Source organism: Nicotiana tomentosiformis, chromosome 10, assembly GCF_000390325.3.
Source record: "Nicotiana tomentosiformis chromosome 10, ASM39032v3, whole genome shotgun sequence".
In the NCBI taxonomy this organism is placed as follows: domain Eukaryota; kingdom Viridiplantae; phylum Streptophyta; class Magnoliopsida; order Solanales; family Solanaceae; genus Nicotiana; species Nicotiana tomentosiformis.
Window position 1 is genome coordinate 4198189 of NC_090821.1, and position 20646 is coordinate 4218834.

Sequence of the window (20646 nt, forward strand, 5' to 3'; positions counted from 1 at the left end):
TGTCAATTTCAGCCCACCGCATTCTGCGGTCCAGGTCGTCCAACCTTTTGCACTAGGCTAGTTTTTAGATCAGGCACCGTATCCACGATGGCCCGTAATACGTCAACCGTCTCTTGAAGGGTCGCGATTCGATCCCCATAATTCACCATGGTCAGAAATGGTGGTGATGGCAATGAGTTCCCTCGTCCGATGTCGAGCCTATGATCTGATACCAACTGTTACGCGGCGCCTTCCTGAGGTTCCTTGGAAGGGCAACGTAAGTTTAAGCAACCGATGTCAGTGTGGTTGCTGTCCGCCAAGTGAGGCCCCCTCCATACGCTATACTAGATTGTCAGTGTCGTACAGGAAAACTAATGTCGTGAGCAAATGAGCAGCGAAAATGAACAATTGATGATGAAAGCTGATGATTGTATTGATAATGACAAAAGCTATTACAAAGTGCTATGCGGTGTCCGGGGAGGGGGGGAATGGAGGGACACCAGTACAAAGAAATGATTGTTTGCTTGAATGCTTTGGTCCCCCTTAATAATGCTTAAAAAAATTAAACCAAAGTTACATGAGTTGACCTATGAAAGCTGTAAAAGCACACTGAAAGAAAATGATGTAAAACTACTCTATAATTACAATGAAAAGGACTTAGTCTTCTACAAGGTATAAGCAAGTCCGATGACAACAATTTTGTCTTGAGCATCAGGGTCTGCGCGCGCATTACTGTCGGCGCGCGCGACACTATTTGGATCTGCCTGCGGCTGGGTGCTTTGGCATTGGATCTGCACGGGCGGCACTGTCTGTGCATGCAGCGCTGTTGGAAACATAATGGTTTGTGCGCGCGACATTGTTGGCATTCGCCAGTCGCTGGGCGCTGACACTGTTTATCGGTGGGGTGACAGAGGTGCATGTGCGCTTGTCACTTGGCGCTGCCGAGACCACGGGGCCGACCGTGGCGCTAGGCGTTGGGATGCTTGCCAGAACGCTATGGGGTGCGTCCAAGAGGTCATGGGTCGATGATGGAAATAAGCCCATGACATTTATAATAATAAAGTTAGCAAATTGTATAGTGATTCCATGAAATATTTTGAAGTACTAAAGATTGATAATTATGTCTATGATCGGAGTAGTGATATCAAGTTATGAGCTAACTAGTTATGAAGGAAAATGTCTATTCCGCTCAAAAGTGAAGAAAATTATTTCTTCTGTTGGTGAAAAATATTTTCTAACAACTAAAGATCAGAAAAATAATTTATTTTCAAAATACAGTTTTTGGACACCGTTTTCTATCGTACTGAATACGCATTATATATCAAATCAAAGTGTCCGGTCAAAGTGTTCAATTGTAGGCTATCGCGGTCACCAGAGCCGGACGTAACAGGGGCGGCTCAATATATATGAATGACTAAAGCAAAAATTCAATGAGACCCTTTTTTATATTAAAAAAAAATTCATATATAACTTCATTTAAATTCTGTATTTCTAGTTTTTCATATGTAAAATTATTAATAATTTTATCTAATCCATTTAATTTTTCTTGAGATATATACGTTGTGGGATTATATCAACAATTTAATCATACGTTTTTGCTATAAAAATTTATACTTTCTCATTTAAAGCACTAAATATTCTTCTAAAAATAAATTATTATATAACCTATTATAAACATTTGGGGCCCCAAAAATTATGAGAGCCAACACAGCTGCTTTAGTAGCCTTACCCTTGGGCCGACACTGGTACGTGTTACCATGAGGGGTCACCAGACCCAATAAGTTTCGTGAGATATCTTGTATATGTATACGTATATACTTTTAAAATAATTAATTTAAAGTAGTTGTCACCCTTAATATTAAAAGGCCTTTAGGGAATACGGTTAAACAAAATATTGTGCCCGTCATATAAAAATCCTGAACCCGTGGAGGATCACCTACTGATTTCGGATTCATATATTCTTCTCCATATAGGTTCTTTGACTTCATAAATTCCACACACACAGAGACACCTGTACCTCGTAAACTTTACGTTAGCTTAACCTCATCGATCAAGTTCTAATCAAGGCTACACATTTTCAAAACAAGGTAATTAAGCAACATAAAGGAAAGTATTAGTAGATTAATTGGTGCTATGATTTATTTTTTAAATCTTTAAGAGGTTTCCTAAACCGCGGAAACCGTGTCTCAAGGTTTGATACGGTAAGAAAATGGATATCGTGCCTTGGTACGTTAGAAGGCCAATTTTATGACAAGTGCAATGATGGTTGTTTACCTTCAAAATTAAATAACAATTAAATTTATAATGTGAATTTAAGGGCACGTGATTTCACTTAATACCGATTGATAAATATAAAGATTAAAGATAGAATTATACATTAAAGTAAATCAAACCAGTATTTGAGTAGCACTCAACCCTTAAGTTAAAGTATTCTCGAACTAATTGATGCAAGGACAATAAAAATACAATAAGCTGAAGAACAAGAGTGTGAGCGAGGAAGAAAATTATATTGCTTTGTTATCAGTCGTGGCTACAAATGGTTAGAACTCATCTTTATATAGTAGAGGAATTCTATGTATGGTACAATTCTAATTACAGATGAAAATCTCATGATTAACTAAACAACCATTCTTGATTCGATACTTTCCGAGATTTTCGCCATGATCTTCGACCGGTCGCGAATATCTCGTTTTTTCATTATTACACAATCTTCGTTATTGCTCGATACCTGTCTCATTCGGTCTCGATTGCTGTCGGCCTCGATCTTGGCAGGTGCCTTAAATCCCGATCTCGGTACCTTATCTTCGTGCCTCGATCCGATCTACTTTGGAGTCGTCCTTCGATGTAAACTCTCGGTCTCGGTCAAACAGTAAAATCGGGCTGGTCCGATTTTAACCGTATACAGATAGTCCCCTCATTTTTTTGGAGTGTAATGACAAGAAATGAATTGAGCCTTCGATTTTCTATCTCGACCTGTCATGACATCATCCTTGTGACGTAAGCGACGGAAGTGACTGAAACGTCCCATCTGTACAGTTTCATAGGCATTAACTGCGCGTCAGTCGATGGTCGGCCACCGCCAATATTGAACCTTTGTTGTGAAATTTATAAATAGCCCCTCTTTCCATTATTTCGAACTTTTACTTTCAGATTCTTAATCTTCAAAACTTTTTATATTTTCTAACCTCTTCATCTGCACATCTACGATTTTCACTGCTACCATCCTCTCAAAATACCAAATTATCATCTGCATCTATTTTTAACTTCAAATCCATACAAAAATGGAAAAAATATCAAAGACTGTTCCTCAAAAGAAAAACGCTTCTTCATCGAGGCCGGCCGACGATAAAACGCCGGTGGCTACCTGAAGAAAAGTTGCATCCATTTTTCTCCTTGAGATCATACAAGATTTTCTTCTGAGTATGAATAGATTTTCTTCTTTCCACCTGTTTACTCACCTCAACACCCATTTTCAGAATAAACCAAGAAGAAGAAGAAACAATTAAGCACTCCTTCTTTTTGTTTTGCTTTCCTTCTTCTCCTTCTAAGCACATCAAAAAGATCTGTTAATATATGCATTTTTAATGCTTTTCTTGTTTTCACTCTGCTGTAAATACTTTTTTCAATTAATTATGACAAAGAAGGGGAACCTTGAGAACTGTCAAATTATCTCAGTGTGACCTATAGGTTATGGGTTCGAGCTGTGAAATCAGTCATTGACGTTTGCATCAGAGCAGACTGTCTACATCACATCCCTTGGAGTGCGACCCTTTCCCGGATTCTGCGTGAACGCGGGATGCTTTGTGCACCGAACTGCCATTTTAATTAATTATTATGCAAAGAGGGACAAACTTCCTTTTAGATATTTTAGGCAAAATACATAAGTTACCCCTCAAATATGGGCCAAATCCCTATTACACACCTTTTATAGACGAAAATTACCTTACACATTCAACCTTTCCATAATGTGCCTAAGACACTGTCACACCTCCTTTTTCCCTAGGGGGTAGGGGTAGGGAGTTTTTCCAATTAAAGTGACCTTAATCGAAATTGGATTATTTATTTAATTCAGAGTCGCCACTTGGAATAAGTTATGGTGTCCTAAGTCACCGATTTATTTTAAAATTTCAAATAAAGAAAATTGACTCTTTTTATGGTCCACAAACACAGAAGATCGGGTAAGGAATTATGTTATCCCGGGAGAAGGTGTGAGGCACTCCCGAGTTCCGTGGTTTTAGCACGGTCGCTTAACAATTAATACTTGGCCTAATTATCTGATTTTTATTTTTTTATTTTTTAATTATCTGATTTATTACTTGTTTTAAACTTATTGTGCATTTTACCTTTGATCGCTTTTAATTATGTATTTAAATCAATTTTTAGCATTTATGGAGTTATTTCTTAAATAAGTTACGATGTCGTACACTTGTCGTTTGATACACATTGCAAACCGCGCTACGTGAAACGCACAAGAGATTTACAACATGTTTATTATTATTATTTAAAATTATGGTCAAGTCACGTGAAACGCGCACTCGAATTGAGATTTATATATCGTGACCATGCCACGGGAACCGTACCCATGGCCGCGATAATTTATTAATCACGCCTAAATCAAGCTACGACGTTTATGAATTATTTGTCTTAAACTAATTTGAGATTTGTAAAGCCATAAGAGTATGTCATTGTAGAAAAGTATGAAATAGATTAAATTAATTATTCAAGAACTACAAAAATGGGCCATTGTATGAGATTAATGGGCCTAGCAGATGTCAAGTTTTGACCCAAAAATAAAATAACTTTCTTCATTAGCCTATAGTAACCTCACAACTCCACTTCCTTCAACAACCATTTATGGATGAATCCTTTTTTAAGAGAACATGCTAATGAATTAAAATAAATATACAAAGAGGAAGCTCAAAAATTGGCATGTTTAACAGAGAATAATTTCATTCATTCAAGATATAAATGAACACCAAAGAACACCAAAAGAAAAAGAAGCAACTCATATCATTAATCAAAACAAGATAAGAAGTGGACCTCAAAAGTTGAATCTGAAACTTTACGATTTTACAGCTTTGAATCTTAAACTCATTCAGACCGCACGCAAGACTTCAAATGGAGCACCGAAACTCACCGACGACCTCAACTAAAAACCTCACTGTTTCGACTGGGTTTGGATGGTAGTTTATGGTATTAAAAGGGCTGTTCTATGGAGGTTTAAAGGTTGTTTTTGGGTGGTGAAGCTACTGATTTTTTCGAAAGAAAGACGAAGAAAGAATGACGCAAGTAGAAATTCCCTTATCCTAAAATAAGAAAATAAATTCCTCTCAATTCCCTCCTCCCTCTTTTTTCTTTTTGTCCCCCTTGTTTTCCCTCACATTTCTCTTCTATTTGTAGAAAAATAAATTTCGAAATTTTCAGATTTTTTTATTTTTTTATTTTTTTTATTTTTAATTAAAAAGAATTTGCACTTCCCATTTTTAAAAAAAAAACATAATTCCCCACTTTTTTTTACTTTTATTTTTTAATTTATTACTTTTTTTACTTTTATTATATTTAAAATCCCACTTTTTTTACTTTTTCTTTTTTATTTTCCACTTATTTTACTTTTCTTTTTAAAAATTTCCACTTACTTTTACTTTTATTAAAAAAAAATCAGATACCCTTAATTTTATTTTTTAATTCCAACTTTATTTTACTTTTAATTTTTTAAATTTCGACATTCTTTTAATTTTTTTTTTTAATTTTCCACTTTCTTTTACTTTTTTTATTAAACAATTTTCACCTACTTTTACTTTTACTTTTTAATTTTATATTTCTAATTTTCCTATTTTTTAATTCCCATCCGAAATTTGTTTTAAAATTAATTAAAAAATTTAATTAATGTTTATTTGTTTTCGGTTTTTAATTCATTTTATTTAAAAATAAAAATAAAAATAAAAATAATACTAATAGTAATAATTAACCTTTTAAATTATTATTAATTTTTACCCTATATATATATATATATATATATATATATATATATATATATATATATATATATATATATATATATATAAAAGTGTAACAAAGCTCAAATATATATATTAAATTTTTGAAAATATTTACATAGTAAAATGTGATAAAAATTCAAATATAGTAAAAAATTAGGTGCTCACAGCTGCCCCTCTTTGCTTGAAAACATGAAGAGTTTTCAGGCAAAGACTAGGTGAGCCATGTGACTAATTTGTGACCAAATCATTATTCAAAAGGAAAAGAAATAAAAGATACGGTGCAACCGAGTCCTGGTTTTGGACAGCCTACATATCCCGGTTTATAGGGGAATCGGGTCGCATATAGTTCAAGGAGAATGATGGAGTGATGAGTTAAGGAGTCGAGTGAGGTTCTGTCGAGGCTCCGGTCCGCGGTCCTGCTATTATATCAAAATAGAAAAGAAACTAAACAAGCCTATCACTTATGAGTTACAAGATTCCTATCTATGAGTCTTCTGAAACTTGATTTTGAGTCTTGACTGGTTCTTCATGCAGATTCTGATCTAAACTTTGATGCTCTCTAGCTGTAGGTTCTAGTTCATTATTCTATAGCTTCTTCTAATCAAAACGGGACTCTAATGCCCGTGGCTTCAGTCATGTCTTGAGCATTCCACATCTTTTCAACTAATTTTGCATTTTGGATTCACTTTTTTTTGAATTAGGACTTCTTCTTTTGGTCATCTTGAACCCTGTGCCTCGAGGTAAAACCTACTCAGACACCAAAACAAACAAACGGACAAAATATTTCTGCCCCAGTTTGTACTAGGAAAATTTCGTGAGTTATTGTAATAAAATTCTAAACTACTTCTTTATTGAAAGCAATAAAAGGTCGGGAGTGGTGTACCCCGAAAAAGTCATGCTGATATTTTTGGATGGTGTTCCTTTATTGTCAAAAGGATGTCTCAACTAATGATTGGTGTACCTTATGTTGGAAAAATAAATGGGATACCCTATATTGGCAAAGATATCAGGGAGTAGTGTACCCTGCATTTAAGATCAAATCAACTAGGGAGTGAATACCCTATGTTGGAAAGGAGACTATGGAGTGAAGACCCTATGTCTAAAACAAAATCAACTAGTGAATGGAGACCCTATATTGAAAAAAAGACTAGGGAGTGGAGACCCAACGTCTAAAATAAAATCAACTAGGGAGTGGAGACCCTATGTTGGACAAGAGACTAGGGAGTGGAGACCCTATGTCTAAAATAAAATCAACTAGGGAGTGGAGACCCTATGTTGGAAAATGCGACTAGGGAGTGGAGACCCTATGTCTAAAAATAAAATCAACTAGGGAGTGGAGACCCTATATTGGAAAAAAGACTAGGGAGTGGAGACTCTATGTCTAAAATAGAATCAACTAGGGAGTGGATACCATATGTTGAAAAGGGCGACTAGGGAGTGGAGACCCTATGTCTAAAATAAAATCAACTAGGGAATGGAGACCCTATGTTGGAAAAGACGAGTAGGGAGTGAAGACCCTATGTCTAAAATAAAATCAACTAGGGAGTGGAGACCCTATGTCTAAAATAAAATCAACTAGGGAGTGGAGACCCTATTTTGAAAAAGACGACTAGGGAGTGGAGACCCTATGTCTAAAAATAAAATCAACTAGGGAGTGGAGACCCTATGTTGAAAAGGGCGACTAGGGAGTGGAGAGCCTATGTCTAAAATAAAATGAACTAGGGAGTGGAGACCCTATGTCTAAAATATCATCAACTAGGGAGTGGAGATCCTATATTGGAAAAGCAGACTAGAGAGTGGAGACCCTATGTCTAAAAACATCAACTAGGGAGTGGAGACCCTATGTTGGAAAAACGATTAGGGAGTGGAGCCCCTATGTCTAAAATAATCATCAACTAGAGAGTGGAGACCCTATATTGGAAAAGCAGACTAGGGAGTGGAGACCTTATGTCTAAAATAATCATCAACTTGGGAGTGAAGACCCTATGCTGGAAAAGCAGACTAGGGAGTGGAGGCCCTATGTCTAAAAATGTCAACTAGGGAGTGAAGACCCTATGTTGGAAAAACAGACTAAGGAGTGGAGATCCTATGTCTAAAAATCATCAACTATGGAGTGTAGACCCTATGTTAAAAAAAAAGACTAGGGAGTGGAGACCCTATGTCTAAATATCATCAACTAGGGAGTGGAGACCCTATGTCTAAAAATCACCAACTAGGGAATAAAGACCCTATGTTGGAAAAGCGACTAGGGAGTGGAGACCCTATGTCTAAAAATCATCAACTAGGGAGTGGAGACCCTATGTTGGAAAGACGACTAGGGAGTGGAGACCCTATGTCTAAAAATCATCAACTAGGGAGTGGAGACCCTATGTTGGAAAAACGACTAGGGAGTGGAGACCCTATGTTGGAAAAGAGACTAGGGAGTGGAGACCCTATGTCTAAAATAATCATCAACTAGGGAGTGAAGACCCTATGTTGCAAAAGCAGACTAGGGAGTGGAAGCCCTATATCTAAAATATCATCAACTAGGGAGTGGAGACCCTATGTTGGAAAATTATCAACTAGGGAGTTGAGACCCTATGTAGGAAAAGAGACTAGGGAGTGGAGACCTTATGTCTAAAATATCATCAACTAGGGAGTGGAGACCCTATGTTGGCAACTCATCAACTAGGGAGTGAAGACCCTATGTTGGAAAATAGACTAGGAAGTGGAGACCCTATGTCTAAAATAACTTCAACTAGGGAGTGGAGACCCTATGTTGGAAAATCATCAACTAGGGAGTGGAGACCCTATGTAGGAAAAGAGACTAGGGAGTGGAGACCTTATGTCTAAAATATCATCAACTAGGGAGTGGAGACCCTATGTTGGCAACTCATCAACTAGGGAGTGAAGACCCTATATTGGAAAATAGACTAGGAAGTGGAGACCCTATGTCTAAAATAACTTCAACTAGGGAGTGGAGACCCTATGTTGGAAAATCATCAACTATGGAGTGAAGACCCTATGTTGGAAAAGAGACTAGGGAGTGGAGACCTTATATCTAAAATAAAATCAACTAGGGAGTGAAGACCCTATGTTGGAAAAACGCCGCTAGGTATTGGAGACCCTATACTAGCATGATTTTGAACTTTTTCTTCTTTTTTCCTTCTTTTCGTCATTTTTATTTTAATTCAGAGAATGAGTAAATCCGGGAAATAATTTTTTGGAGGAGACTTCCCTTTTGGAGTGGTTGCTGCAAAACTGTTTTAGCCTTTGCACAATTTCCTTTTGGTTGCACGTGTTTCTTGCAAGGTTGCTTTTGGATTACACTTGTTTCCTGTTTTTCCAAACAAAGAATAATTTGTCAGTTTGAAACGGTGGTTGGTTTTGTGGCCTTGATTGTTTCAAGCACTTGATCTCGGCCCTTTCAACTGCAACTGGTTGTTTCCTGAATACCGACTGTATTTCTAACCTTGGAGAACCTCTGGCTTTTTCAGACTTTACCATGACGGTCAGTCACGTGGGACTTAACCTTTCCAACTTTATTTTGCCTTTGTGGACATTTAACTTTGAATTTCCTCTTTCAACAGTTTTTGATTTTGAAGCATCGGCCACCATGGCCAGTCGGAGTCGACTTGATGCCCCTGCCGAGGCTGGGTATCTTTTTTGCATATTGGCTTGTATCAAGTGAGAACCTTGTAAATCAGTCTTGCCATCCTTTCTTTGTCTTAGTTTCGAAACAGAGTTAGGCCGAAAGGATTCAAAGAAAAGCAAACAATAGAATGGACAAATGAATTTAGACGAGAGGTATCCCTTTCGGGGAAAAGAAAGAAAGACTTATCTGGAGTGTATACGGACTTCAATGAACATGACATGCCTCTTGGACTAGATGCCTGATCTGTGTAAACCGTCCAACTCTCAGAAATTCATCACAACTCTTGCCTTGAGACTGAGAAACTTTGCCCAGGACTGTGTCGATGCCAGTGACTGTGAGGATCCTCTTTTCGATCAGTGGCGCCCTTTGCGGGTTTTCACCAGTTGGCCTCTCTCATTTCTCTTCTCACCATCACCTTACAGTGCTCTTTGCGAGTTTTCACTAACAAGACTCTCTCATTTTTGAATTTCTCTGCTTACCATTACCTTACGGTGCCCGTGAGGGTTTTCACCGATAAGACTCTCTTATTTTATTTCTCTCATTTTGTTGTATTAGATCCGGGTAACTGTATCCTCCCATTTTGAATCTCTTTGCCGATTGATCGGAGGGATTTGAAAAGGATTTGGGTAAAAAAGATTTGGATTGAATTACAACTTTGGAACCTTTTAGACAAAACCATCACCAAACCATTATAAATTCTGCCCTAGTTTCAACTTTTGGGGAATATGAATTTTTATTTTGGTGTGACTGAACCCCAGAGAGAGGCTGCCTATGTATCCTTTTGGAATCAAGTCAAACGTAGTTCAAGGACGAGAACTTTGGTTTTGATTCTCTTTTGTTTTGGTTTTCTTTTCTGTTTTGGTTTCTTCTCTTTCTTTTTCCTTTCCTTTGTTTTCTCTTTTTTTTTTCATTTTCTTTGTCTTTTCTTCCTTTTTTTTATATTTCTTTTTTATTCTCTTTTCATTTTTTTTTTCATTCATTTTTTTAATGACTTCCGGGTTCCAATGAGGGTAATCAAAGAATGGGAGCCGGCTCAAAAGGGTTTGCAAATGGTTAAATATTTGGATAGTGAGAAAGAAAGCCTTCTTCATCCTAACCGAAGAACATTAATGCTATATAGAGGATCCAACATAGTACCTTTTAACTGCACATGCGTTGACAGTTATTTCAGGGACATTTTCTTCAATGTGTCCCAAGTACAACGCTGTCTTTTGGCAGTACTCTTGTTCAATGTATGGACCTTTCTAACCTGAAGCCAATTTTCCTTTAGCTGTTCCGATTCTTTATTTTATTTCCTTAAACCTATCTTCATTGCATTCTGATTCTTGATTCATTATTTCAAAGTTTGACAGGATTTTAGGATCAGGGCATGAAGTCCGCAAGTATGCCATGTTATTGAAATCTGCATTTAACAGAATTGAAAAAAGAATAAGAGAAGTGACAAAATTAAGAAAAGAGACATTCCTCGACAATAAAATATTAATTTCATTTGATTTTGTTCTTTTTTTTAATTATTTTGATTGATTTTTTTTTTTTTTGAATTTTAAAGATAGAAGGGTTTACACCAAAAGGTAAGACAATAAAGTAAAACATTCGGATCACACCCTGGGATAATCCGGACGCAGAAAGGATAGCAAGACTGGCTAATAAGACTCCCGTCTGATAGGGAACTTTCAGGTTTGGCGACCATTTTTGGCTTTTTCTCTATCTCGGCAAGGGCTGTAAGGGCCTTCAGTGCCGTATCAATTTCCTCTTCTCTCCAATTTCTGTTCATCAAACCCTCCGAACCAGCCTGAACGGCCTGTGATGTGGCCTTAAAGGCAACATGACTCAAGATTTGGCCCGTTTTTAAACCATTTTCGACCATCTTCCCAATTTTGATAGCATCGGCGAACGGATTACTCATTGCAGACATCATGTTTTGGAAGTAGTTCGCCTCTTGGGCCAGTAGGAAGACCGTAACCATTTCTGTTTCGTCTATCGGAGGCTTTCCCCTGGTGGCTTGCTCGCGCCATATGACAGCATAATCACAAAAATATTCCACGGTTTTCTTTGTCAATATGGACACACAGTTCTCTTTTTGAATTTTTCACTCTTGCTTTTTTTTTTAGTTTTTTTTTTCGCTCTTTGTTTTTTTTCGCTTTTTTTTGTTTTGTTATTTTTGTCACTCTTTTCTTTCTTCTCTTTTTTTTTCACTCAGCTTATTTGATGTCAATGATTGAATCCGATGGGGATTGCCTACGTATCATGACGCCGCATGAATCAGATCTTGCGTAGTTTAGAAAGATTAGGAATAAAGTAAATAAACTAACTCTTTTTTTTCTTCTAGATTTTGATTTTTTTTTTTTAATTTTCGAAAGACTTATAAAGAAGAAAGAATTTTCTTTTTTGATTTCGATTTCTTTGTTTTTTTTTCCAGAATTTTTGAAAAGAAAGAAAAGATTATTTGGATTTTTTAATATATTTTGGAGAAAGATTTCTAAAAAAAAAGTAGAAAATATTTTTGGATTTTGGATTCTAAGGAAAAACTTCTAAAGAATGAATTAAAGAAAAATATTTTTGGATTTTGACTTTTTCTTTTTAAATTTCCAAAAGAAAAACTTCTACAAAAGAAGGAAAAGTTTTGGATTTTATGTGTCAAAGAAAAACTTTTAAAGAAGGAATTAAAGGAAAATATTTTTGAATTTTTGAAAATTGGGACCGGAACCGATGAGGTTTGCCTACGTATCTCACATCCGGTGAGAATCAGACTCGCGTAGTTCGGTCAGAAAAGCATGACCTTTTTTTTGAAAATATTTGGCATATTTTGAATTTTGTTTTTCAAAATGTCGACAAAGTTTTGGGATTTTCAAATACCTGAATTTTCAGAAATCTGGTAAATTTCTCTCTCTTGCTTCACTCTTGGTTTTTCTTGATTTTCTTTTCCTATTCTAGAAGTCAATCAACATGCAAGCCGAAACAAATAAATATACAAGTAGCACGTAACAATTCATCAGGATAGTATTTTGATTTGGGTACATTTGTCCTAGACGGACCCAACCCCTGTGTTGAGTCTCCAAAGTCAAATGCACGTGATGCAAACAGACATACCTACTAGGGATTCGGCATGAGGTTATGTCATTCTAAGTTTAAATCCTGGGTGTATTCTTCTAGACCTGGATTACCCGAGCGGACAACTCGAGCCGAGGGGAAGGGAGGGGGGCAGCGTACCCGGAATACAGAAGCTTCACCGGCTTTGCAACTTGTCCAAACCTCGTTCTAAAATTGGGATATGACTCTAACAGAAAAGAAGCCACGCGAAGCGCACGCTTCCCAGAGGATTCAGAAGACTCAGAGAGAAGAGGGTTTCGTACAATTTATATACAGTTCAAATAATATCAAAGCGGTAAAAAATAACATTTAGCACATTATGCTCAAACACGTAAAAATCAGATAATAAACAAAAGGCAAGTATACCAGTTATTCTAAGCTCGAATTCTGAACCCTGAACCAGAGATTCTGGGTTCTGGTCCCCAGCAGAGTCGTCAGAGCTGCCACACCTCCTTTTTTCCGAGGGGGTAGGGGTAGGTAGTTTTTCCAATTAAAGTTACCTTAATCGAAATGGGATTATTTATTTAATTCAGAGTTGCCACTTGGAATAAGTTATGGTGTCCCAAGTCACTGATTTATTTTAAAATCCCAAATCAAGGAAATTGACTCTATTTATAGTCCGTGAACACAGAAGACCGATGAATGAATTCTGTTAACCCGGGAGTAGGTGTGAGGCACTCCCGAGTTTCGTGGTTTTAGCACGGTCGCTTAACAATTAATACTTGACCTAATTATCTGATTTTTTAATTATTCTTTTTACTTTTTAATTATCTGATTTATTACTTGTTTTAAACCTATTGTGCATTCTACCTTTGACCGCTTTTAATTATGTATTTAAATCGATTTTTAGTATTTATGGAGTTATTTCTTAAATAAGTTACGATGTCGTACACTTGTCGTTTGGTACACATTGCAAACCGCGCCACGTGAAACGCACGAGCGATTTACGAACATGTTTATTATTATTATTTAAAATTATGGTCAAGTCGCATGAAGCGCGCACTCGAATTGGAATTTATGTATCGTGACAATGCCACGAGAACCGTACCCATGGCCACGATAATTTATTAATCACGCCTAAATCAAGCTACGAAGTTTATGAATTATTTGTCTTAAACTAATTTAGATTTGTAAAGCCATAAGAGTATGTCATTGTAGAAAAGTATGAAATAGATTAAATTAATTATTCAAGAATTACAAAAAGAGGCCATTGTATGAGATTAATGGGCCTAGCAGATTTCAAGTTTTGGCCCAAAAATAAAATAATTTTCTTCATTAACTTATAGTAACCTCACAACTCCACTTCCTTCAACAACCCATTTGTCTAGGCCCAAACATTGGATCTTCATCAGTGACATAATTCTAGTTAAACTTGTTTAACAATTTAACTCTATACTTTAGACAATTGACAGCTTAATTTAAAACAAAGATGGAACTACTAAAGCTCATTTATTAACACATGAAGGACTAAATAACCAAATAGAGACATAACATTGCTTGAGCTTCCATTTCAATAAGAATTTTTTTTTTTTTTTATGAACAATCACAACTCACTTATCAATTAGCAAATTTCATTAAACCATTCATGGATGAATCCTTTTTTAAGAGAACATGCTAATGAACTAAAATAAATATACAAAGAGGAAGCTCAAAAATTGGCATGTTTAACAGAGAATAATTTCATTCATTCAAGATATAAATGAACACCAAAGAACACCAAAAGAAAAAGAAGCAACTCATATCATTAATCAAAATAAGATAAGAAGTGGACCTCAAAAGTTGAATCTGAAACTTTACGATTTTACAGCTTTGAATCTTAAACTCATTCAGACCGCACGCAAGACTTCAAACGGAGCACCGAAACTCGCCGACGACCTCAACTAAAAACCTCACTGTTTCGACTGGGTTTGGATGGTAGTTTATGGTATTAAAATGGCTGTTCTATGGAGGTTTAAAGGTTATTTTTGGGTGGTGAAGTTGCTGGTTTTTTCGAAAGAATGATACAAGTAGAAATTCCCTTATCCTAAAAGAAGAAAATAAATTTCTCTGAATTCCCTCCTCCCACTTTTTTCTTTTTCTCCCTCCTTTTTTCCCCTCACATTTCTCTTCTATTTATAGAAAAATAAATTTCGGAATTTTCAAATTTTTTTATTTTTTTTATTTTTAATTAAAAAAATTTTTTACTTCCCATTTTTTATTTAAAAAAAAAAATTCCCCATTTTTCTTTACTTTTATTTTTTAATTTCTTACATTTTTTACTTTTATTATATTTAAAATCTCACTTTTTTTACTTTTTCTTTTTTATTTTCCAATTATTTTACTTTTCTTTTTATTAAATTTTCACTTATTTTTACTTTTATTAAAAAAAATCAGATACCCTTACTTTTATTTTTTAATTCCAACTTTCTTCTACTTTTCATTTTTTAAATTTTCACATTCTTTTACTTTTATTTTTTTTCCACTTTCTTTTACTTGTTTTTATTAAACAATTTTCACCAACTTTTACTTTTACTTTTAAATTTTATATTTCTACTTTCTCTATTTTTTAATTCCATCCGAAATTTGTTTTAAAATTAATTAAAATATTTAATTAATTTTTATTTATTTTCGATTTTTAATTCATTTTATTTAAAAATAAAGATAAAAATAAAAATAATACTAATAGTAATAATTGACCTTTTAAATTCTTATTAATTTTTACCCTATATATATATATATATATATATATATATATATATATATATATATATATAAGTGTAACAAAGCAAAAAAATCTATATTAAAATTTTAAAAATATTTACATAGTAAAATGTGATAAAAATTTAAATATAATTAAAAATTAGGTGATCACATACATAACTTTTTTGTTGCCCAATTTTTTAAAATACGTGTGATATCATGCACCAATAATGTCATGACACATGTCATAACAAAATAATACGTAATTTACACCTTAATTAGTACTTATTTCTTTCTTTAAAAAAAAAATATAAAAGTATCCCCTTATTTCTTTCTTCAAAAAAAATATATAAAAGTATCATCTTCCCAACCTATCTCTCATCTTTCCTAACCCCCGTGTTTTAGTCATCTTCTTCATTAAAATTTTGCCATTAAAATTATCATTGTCATCACCTTATTACCATCATTGTCACCACCATCAATATTAAGTTTTAGAACAAAACCCACAAACATCATAACCCCATTTCTTCACTCTCATTCAAAAAAAAAAATCAGCTTTTCATTGCTCACCGTATGGTTGATTTTTAAAAAATATTATGATAAACTAACTCTGAAAATAAAGAAGCTATTTCCCTGCGGCAAAGGTTTTGGGGAAACAAAAGAGAATTGTGACACAAAGTAAATGCATTGATTTTAGTAGATCTGGAATTAAGAAAGGTGTGTAACCCGTATCCAGCAAATCTGGAAATACTTCGGTCAAATTTGGAGAAGATGAATAATTAATTTAGAATTTGAATTTAGCTCTAAATTTATTTTAGTCAATGGAAGTATGGAGAAGGCAAAGGTGAGTGTTTGGGGAAGAAAACTGGGTGGGGTGGTAGGGTGTGGAAGAGAGACCAAATTATTTAGAGACATAATAATTAAAAATAGAAAAAAAAAGAAATGGATCAAAAAAATTTAAAATAAAAAAGGTTGGATATGTGGCGTTTTGATAATGATTCAGACCTAAAAATTTTACATTCACTCTCCATCTTTTAGTTGTAAAACACGCCCGTGACAGCTGTCAAAAAATAGTGTGTCTTAGGCATATTTTGAAAAGATTGAGTGTGTAAGATATTTTTTGTGCGTAAAAAATGTACAACAAAGATTTGGTCCATAGTTCAGGATAACTTTATGTATTTTGAAGATATTTTTATCATTTCAATATACTATCTGGACATGGTTTCTTGTGGTAGCTACCCTTGTAGGGAGCTGTTTAGGTGATAGTGGGGGGACCGCCTTTGCTTGAATTATTGGTTTTTGGTAAAAGAGTGATAATTACTCTCTTTGTTTCCCTTCTTCCCTTTATCTATATATTCAATTTTGATTTGAGAATATATTATATTGTCCAAATCGATTTAGAAAAAAATGAGAGCTTATATTATTATAAAAGTATAAATACAATATTAATAGACCAAAGCAATCTTAAAATATTAAATGGAAGAGCACATAGTGAAATGATATAACTGCAATAACTTATTTTTTAGACTAATTTGAGAATGTATTATATTGTCCAAATCGATTTAGAAAAAGGAGAGCCTATATTATTATAAAAGCACAAATACAATATTAATAGACCAAAATAGCTCTAAAATATTAAATGAAAGAACTCACCGGGAAAGGACATAACTACAATAACCTATTTTTTGGACTATAATACTTTCTATACTAAATTTTAATATTTAAAATTTTAAAGTTAATAAAATTTTGTCTATTAACTTTTATTAAAAATATGTAGGAAGGTTAAATAAAATTAATTTTATAAGAATCCTTCATATTGGCAATACATTATCACTCCATAATGTCCAATACCAAGAAAAAATAAAAGTAATATTAAATTGACTGGATAAAAAGTTGAAATTGAGAAGAAAAAATATCCCCACAATAATATATTTTTATATTATATTTGAATTATTTTTCTACTCAAATAATTTTTTTTATCAATTTTTCGTGTAATACTGAAAAATATCCAATTATTAAACAACAACTAAGAAAATATTTAAGAATATAAATGTGTGAGAAAGAGAAAAAAATGGTTGGTAAGAGTCAATACCACTAATGATTCTACAAACATAATGATCTAAAAGTGAAATGTTATATCAATTTTTTACTCTTTGAAAATAAAATTTATGGTGGATAAAATTATAATTAAGATTAAATATTCAAAACAAGAGATGAACTAATATTAAGATCTGAATCAACATAGAATAAATTATTTTTTATGTTAAAACCAATAATTAAATCTTTTAATTAATTATATAGCAAGAGAATCCAATTCAATTATTTTTAAATTTATCATATGAGTAAAAATCTTATTCAAGTTAAAAAAAAGAAATCTTAGGATACACAGATTTATTCCATAAACAGAACGTTAGAGATTTTAAAAATTAGAACACAAAGTAAAAATGTTAGTATATTATTAAGAATCAAAATGATATACAAGTGTCTGAGGAAGTACAATCAAAACTAAATCCTAAACAAGAACAAGCTTTTAAGACTATATTATAAAGAGTAGACTCTGGTATAGCAGGATTATTCTTTGTAGATGCCTCCGGCGGAATCAAAATAATATTTTCATGTCATTACTTGCAAATATCATATCAAGAGGCATGATACTATTAGCAATAATAGCAAGTGGTGTACCATAAATGATTTTATTGTGAGGCCACCCACTTTAGATTTGATATAACTCTTTAAACAACTTAAATAACTATCACAAATATATATATATATCAAAGCAGAGCAATGATGCTAGATTTATAAGGAAAGCAAAATTGATAATATGGGATGAAGCGCAGATGGCTAAGTGTCAAACGATCTAAATAATTGCCCGGAATTCTAGAGATATATTGGATATTAATGAAACGTTTGGTGAAAAATTAATGGTTTGGGAGGTAATTTCTGTCAAGTACTACGAGTAGTTCCAAAATCGACAAAAGCAGAGACTGTAAAAGCTAGCTTGCTAAAGTTATACTTCTGGCCTCAAATGAAAAAGATTCAACTGACAAGAAATATAAAGTAAGAACAGTTCCAATATTCAGTATCTTCTTACTTCGTGTCGGAAACGAAGAAGAGCATCCAATAAAAGAACCATCGTTCTTTCCTCAATACTTGGTTATCAATCACAATGATAATAGTAGTGCATTTAATAGAAGAAATATTTCTATCATAAAATTAAAACGTAATTTGTGCAAATTGCATGATAGAATTAAAAAACTATCTTAGCTAGCAGAAATGAATATGTTGATCAACCAAATAAAAGGTTGATTGCAAAATTTTATAGTAAAAACAAAATATTTTTTAGTTTTTGACTCAACGAAAAATGATACCAATAATTACTACCAAGAAAAATACTTAAATACTTTAATATCAAATGGCCTTCTACCTTACTTTAATCTTCCATTGTATATAGGTTGATTTTGAAAAAAAAAAAATATGCCCTTCATGCTACTGAAAAACTCAGATACGCCGAATAACTTATGTAATAACACACAAATGGTATATAGAAGTTTTGACACTAACGTCATACATGCAAAAATTATGATATTGATCAATCTGCTTCTAAGTATATTCTTATCCATGAATTCAACTTTGGTCTTCCGAAACTAAGGAATATCCTTTTAAATTTGTGTCAAAATAAAATTTAGTATGTTTATATTTTGCAAATATAATAAATAAAGTACAAGTACAAACATCCTAAATATTTGACTATATTTACCGCAATATATTTTCTCGCACGAACAACTGTATGCTGCACTTTCAAGAGGGATATCAAGATGCGATAACAAGAGTTCTGGTAAGGCAGAGCAACCAAATCATTAGGAGGAAACATACACACAAAAACATATCGTCCACAAAGAAGTGTTTGGTAATATATCATCACATTAAATACTTTTAAATAAATTTTATTGTTCCTTCGTATAATTAAATGTTTAAACCATCGCGTGCCATTAGTAACGTGCAACATAGATACTAATATATTGATAAGTGGTGATTTTGGTCTTTGTGATGTTTTACTTAGCACATTTAATTTTTAATTAAAAGATAAACTATACTATCTTCAAATATTGAGTAATAGTGCACGCTTAATATTACATGTAGCTAAGTAAGCAGTGTAATGGTTGATTCTTTTTCACCATTAGTGTAATAGTTGATAATTTGGTAAACTTTTGAAGAGTAGCAATTGCAAGCAGAATGATTAAAGTGCAAAACTTTAATTAATTGAATGTTCAATGGGCTTAGAACTAAAACGGAAGCCATTAGGCATTATTATTAGCCATACAAGAAAGTAGGAATACTTTTCTTCCTGGATATATTCAGCAAAATTATTGCTGAACAAGTTTAATTTGTTCATCCTGCGTGTTGAACAGTGAGTGGCTGCTGCCGTCAAAGGTGGAGCCAAAATTCAAATTGTAATTATTTTAAATTACTAGATTCTAAATTAATAATTTATATATTTAATAAATTTTTTAAGATAAATACAAATTTTGAACCAAAACTATTAAATTGGGTGGAACTTGTATTCCGTCCCTACTGCCGTGCTGGGTTCCAATTTCCAAACAGGCGACAACTTGACCATTAAAATTTAAGAGTATCATTAAAGAAAATACGAAAGCAACATAGATGATGCCTAACGCACTGCATACTATTTTTTTTTTTTACTTTCAATGTCAAACTAATCATGATTATACGCATGGCATAAAGCAAGTGGACCAAATATATTATATACTAAAAATGGACATTAAAAGCAATATCGCTACATTGATGGAGTTGGTTCGGTTTTGATCGAAATCAAACCAAACAAACTATATCGGTTTGGATTGATTCGATTTTGTCGGATTTTTTGGATTTTTTTTGTTATATGAATATTTTTTCAATCTTACTTTGTTGAAGTTATAGATAAAGTTTTGATAAGTGAATATATTTTAAGTAAAATTTTAAATTTTTTTTAACAAACATAAGATCTATTAAACTATTCTTATGGGAGAATTCTTTTTGTAACACATGATAGTTATTTTATCTAACAATAATTTTTCATCGAGCGTACGTTTTCAAGGTTAACCGAATTTAATAATTAAACATAAAAATCAACATGATACCTAAATAATGATATGTCCTATTTAATTTTAATATTACCGAAATACCATTTCAAATTCAAAAAATATATAAGAAATCTTGACATATGGAAGAATAAAGAGATGATTGACACATTTCAATAACACTTGA